Genomic DNA, 5,780 nt, shown 5'->3' on the forward strand with positions numbered 1-5,780 from the left:
GAACGCACCCAATTGCTCTGCAGACGGAGAGGTTCGGTCCTCGGGTCGTCTCACCGAGGTCGGCCTCTCAGGGCGACCTTGCCCGGACGGTCCGGGCGAGGCGAAACGGGAGTCTTCGACGAGCACGATCCGCGAGTGTAACTCGTCGATCAGTGCTCGGAGATTCTCTAAGGACTGCGTCACTCTATCGAACCTCCCTTCACGCAGGGAGCGGAGTTCGGCCATACATCGAGTGTATACATGGTCCGATACATCGATCCGAAGGGAAGTACGGACTTCCTCGATGTATTCGGCTATGCGTTCGAACATCGCCGCCGCTCTTTCCTCGGAGGATCCGAGCGACGGTTCGCGGTCACGAGGACCTGCGTCGCCGTCGCCGGACGGGGCGGATGGGGACTGCACAGCGGTCGGACTCAGATCCGCCGCTTCGGAGCGGATCGAGGTCTCAAGCTCTTGGCTCATCTCGACGCGATCGGTTCGCGGAGGGAAGCGGAAGTCTTCTCGGAGATCGGACTCCAGGGTCTTCTAGGTCGGGAGACCACTGTAGCATAAACACCCCCACCGGAGAGGGGTGTATGCACAGCTCGACGTAGACCCCGTCCGAACGGGAAGACGGGGGTGAAGCGGGACACCAGCTAACGGCACCGGGCAGCGGGCCCGGGTAGCGTGGTAGAGCGGGAACGGGGAGGACGCCGGTACGCGCGAGCGGTTCGACGCCTCGACGCCCCGGCGCGGTACTGGGTGACGATCCAGTACCGACGGGCGGAGGCGGAGCCGGCTCGTGGGCGTACCGCGCGCGTCCTCAACCCGCGCTCGGTGCCGCTCTAAGGTAGTTAGCGAACGCTACCTTAGAATAAGCGGGAAGTCGGACCTTGACGGTCGGTGGGTGACAAGTCCGTGCTTGTCCTCCTCCACCGCCGCCGGTCCGCTTCATATTTAATATACAAAACAACCTATCATAATAGTACAGTACCGATGTACTGTAGCGGTCGGTCGGCACTGTAATACTGTCAGCCATCGGGGCTGACAGTACACGTGTGTGCGCGCTCTTCGGTCCCGCGCGTACACGTGTACACGTGCGCCCCCTGTACTCGGGGGTACACGTGGTGGTACTGTAGAGCATCGAGCCCTACAGTAACCGATCGGATTTGGAGTTGATTTAATTTAAAATAAAGCCCCCAGGGGGGGGGGGGTTATACCACAAATGCAATCAACAAGCGAACGGGCCACCAACCTCGAATCATACGCACCGATAACGCACTCGAGTACCTCTCTGCCACCGCCATCCAAACATACACCAAGCACAACACAAGCCACTCTCCCACCATCCCCTACACCCCTCAAGAGAACAGCCTTGCAGAGAGGATCAACAGTACACTACTAAATGCAGCTCGCGCTGCTCTGCATCACATGACCTCCCCCAACACCACTGGGAGGACGCAGTTCGAGATGCAACATTTAAATACAATCACACCATGCATCACAGCACACACGCCCTCCCCGCCACCCAATGGCACCACTCGGTGCCACAAATCACCCTATTTCACATCTTTGGACAATTAGGCACCACCTCTGACCCCCGCCAGCGCACCACCACGATCTCTAAGCTGCACTCACGCTCCCGCACTGTACGGTACCTCTACCCCATCGACGATCGCCACATCATGGCACTGGACGTCAACACGAGCAAAATTCACCGCATACGCACAGTGGAAATCCATCCCTACTTCCGCACACAAGACCCCAAAATGACCTCCGCCGCCGCCTTCAAGGCGTACAACCCCCATCGTACACCAGACGAGCTATCGGTCTCCACCCCTGCCCCTCTCAACCGCGGGCAAGCACGCAAATACCCCGATGTAGACCTCTGGTCCACCGCCCACAACTAGAAGCTCGATGCGCTCGACACAAAGCGTGTCATACAGTGGACACCCGACCGCCTACTCCCTCGAAATAAACGTCTCATTCCCCTTACGATGGGGTACCGCTACAAGCGCGACAAAAATGGCAACGTCACGAAACGGAAAGCACGCTGCGCGGCTCGAGGAGACACAATGCTACCAAACGTTCATTACGATTCCGAACGTACTACAACCTACATGGCAGATAAGTCCTCGGTACGCCTGCCATTCGCCATTGCCGCACCCCACAACCTCCTTATTGAACACATTGACATTGAGGCCGCGTACCTCCACGAGGACTTTGACCATAATGGGGAAAAGCCTGTCTAAGTCCGTCAGCACCCCCGTTTCGACGGAACGTACAAGCATGAATGCAAAGGAGGAATACTTGTCAAGAACCTCTATGGCATCCCGCAAGCAGGATTCACATACCTGCAAGCTGTTTTCGGCCTCCTCACCAAGAATGGCTTTCACCAATCTGAGGCAGACACCTGCCTCTTCCGCAAAATAAACCCCTCCTCGGCCACATTCGTGGCGATCAGAATGGACGACTTTACCGTCACAGCGACCACACATGCGCTGCTCGACGAAATCGCAAACCTGCTGATAAAGGCGTACACCATAAAGCGCCTCGGTGAGCCCTGCACGCTGCTCGGATGGACGGTACAGGGCACCGCCAACGGCGCGCTGCACATGTCCCAGCCCACCGCCACCGCATGCATCCTGCGCAAAGCAGAGATGCACATTGACAATGGCAAGCCCACACCGTACCAGGACGGAATACGCCTCCACGGGCCCACCGACCAAGATGAGCCTCTTTCTAAACACTCCTAACTGAAAGAGTACTAACAAATACTAGGTGACTTGAGATAAATCGCCGACTCCACGCGCCCGGACATTTACTTTGTCATCAACCGCCTATCGGTCGCCGCCAAAGCCCGGACAACAAGACACTGGAATGCCCTCAAACGCGTCCTCCGGTACCTCCGTCACACCCCCCAGCACGGGCTCCTCTTCCCCGCTGCTCACATTCCCCTCCAAGTCAGCAACAACACTGACAAACCCATCTCCAACACCCCCTGCTCACGTCATACTCGGACGCCGACCACGCGGCAGATGTCACCGACCGGAAATCCATATCTGGCATCGTCCACTTATACAATGGCACTCCGATATGCTGGGGATATATGAAACAGAGCATCACGGCCCTCTCCAGGTGCGAGGCGTAATACATCGCCGCCACCGCCGCAGTGCAGCAAACTGCATGGCTTCGCCGGACCCTCCCAGACATCCACATACTCAACCCCCACCCCACCCCCTTCTTCATGGATAACCAGTCTGCCATTCGCGTCGCACGAAACACGGGACCGACCAAACGCCGCAAGTTCATCTATCTCCGGCATCACTTCTTGTCCCATCACGCACGCAAGGGCAACATCGTATTGAAGCATGTCCCGAGTGCAGACATGCTTGCGGGCATATTCACGAAGCCGCTACGATCGGAGCCGTTCCGAAAGCTCACGGCGAAACTACAAATCGTCGCCGCCCCCCCCACCCCCCTGCGCAGCACGACCACAGCGACGGGGGGAGTGTCATGATTCCCATGTCCAATTTATGTCGCTCTGCTGCCGTACTGCGCCCTCTGTAATGATCTCCCTGTCATGATTCCCTTGAATAGCTCACACACCTGTACCACGCACACACGTAGCACAGATGCAGCGCCCCAGGCAGCGCCGCCGCCACCGGCGCCGCTCCCCTTCTTAGTCGCACACGGTCCGTCTCCCTCAGTAAACTCGGGCATCGTTCCTTGCACCACACTGCAGCTGTAGTCTATGAAAACAGTGGAAGACTTCAAACACAACAATTCACTATCTTGCATCAATAAAGATTGCAGCAACAGTACGACAATTCAATCACATTTCAGCCAAGCATTATTGCTCTCAACAACGAGAAATCACTACGATATCACATGACCTTTTTGCGATCGCTGTGAGTTAATTCAAATTCGCTTCATACTGGCCATAAGCTCATTCTCATGTGCAATTCGTGGGAATAGCAACGGAAAATGGTAAACAGACTCAAACATACCAATGCTAATCACAGATGCACAGTGTAGTTTTAGACAAACTGTTGAGACAAACCGGTGCTACTACAGGCATATATGATGCCACGTCCGAAACGAACCTGCTCTCTATAATTGATTCATGGTCTTGTTCCAATTCTTGCATGTTGTGATTTCTCAGTGTAGGGCAAATGAGCAACGCACTGCTTCTTTAATTGCGGGAAAAGATTTAAGACATGTGAGAAGCGGAGGGCTCGCATCCGCTCAGCGATATCAATAACTTATGACTCAATATCTTCGCATCTATTCACGGCCCTCTTATATGCTGGGCTTATGCACCTCGCAGGCATGGAACTGCATGTGCACACCCCAGCGTTGTTGATAGAGCACTTATCTTGGTCCTCTCCAACGCAATTATTGAATGCGTAGTCGAGATATTCTTCCACTGAAACCGAAGCAAGATCATTCCGGATGCATCTGATATCTGCCATTGCCTTTTCTTCTGTCACAGAAAACATCGCGATGTGAAGGTTATCCTCAACGTCTACAATTCCCACGTTAAAAACACTTCTTCCAGACTTGCACATCACTACACTCTTAAATCGAGATGGCCCTCGGGGCGTTGTTGGCGGAGTGGGGTTCGTATCAGATGTTGCTGTTCTAGTGCTCGGTATGGTAGAGGATTTGGTTGTTCGTCTTGTCCTAGGCGGTCTAGTACTTGGTGATGTTGCTGTTCTAGTGCTCGGTATGGTAGAGGATTTGGTTGTTCGTCTTGTCCTAGGCGGTCTAGTACTTGGTGATGTTGCTGTTCTAGTGCTCGGTATGGTAGAGGATTTGGTTGTTCGTCTTGTCCTAGGCGGTCTAGTAGTTGGTGGAGAGCCTGTTCTTTGCGCGCACATGTACCCAACTCGCTTTCGCCCTTCTTTGACACATTCCTGCACAGAACAAAACTCCGATCTAACGATGCAAAAATGGATCGTATACGTTCGGCTTTCCCAGCATCTCCCCGGGCAGCGTGAAACTTGACGAGATAAGATCGAAGCTGAATGTGTGGGAGATACCATGCTGCAAACGTAGAAGAGCACCATGGAGACGACAAACGCGATGTTGATCATAGTGAAGAATCGATTGGAAAGAACGCAGAGACGCAGAGGTAGGTGGTTCTGAAGTGCGCTTTGAAGATGTAGTCGGGGAAAAGATGGGGGCCAGATGGAATTCATTTGTTCTTATATACACAGTATGTGGAGTCACGAGTTGGCTTGGGGAATACCTACCTATGGATAGGGTTGCTTATTTCGAGTTCCTGCACGGGGAATGATAACCTATTGAAGAGAGTACTACAGTATATTCACACAACAATGATCGATGGAGGACGTGCTATGTTACTGTGGCAGACGTTTTCCTTCACATCCTTCAAGATCCAGTTGTCTTCTGCGGCAACCTTGCATGGGCTCATGACAGGCAGCGGTGAGGTTTGCATACACCACGCGATCAGGACTGTAAAAGGGCCAACAACATAAACGAATTTGTATGAGGGAAAAGCAATTCTGTGTTGCATTTCGAGGCTGCTATTGTCAGTGCCTATGGTGGAAAAAATGATCGTGACATTCTGGCCTCGAAAAGAACTTACGCATGAAGATACTGAACAAGCACTGGGTTTTTGTGTGGGCAAAGGTGAAGGTCGCGAGACATGAGCACTGTAGGAAAAAGGATATCTTGGTAAGAGAGTTCGTGTAGAAAGGTGACTAGATGCTGTACAAGAAACGCTCCAGAGAATCTCGGAGAGGATCTGTGGTTCTCCCATGTCGATGAAAAAG

This window comes from Chondrus crispus, genomic scaffold (assembly GCF_000350225.1).
Source record: "Chondrus crispus Stackhouse genomic scaffold, scaffold_49, whole genome shotgun sequence".
Taxonomy (NCBI): domain Eukaryota; phylum Rhodophyta; class Florideophyceae; order Gigartinales; family Gigartinaceae; genus Chondrus; species Chondrus crispus.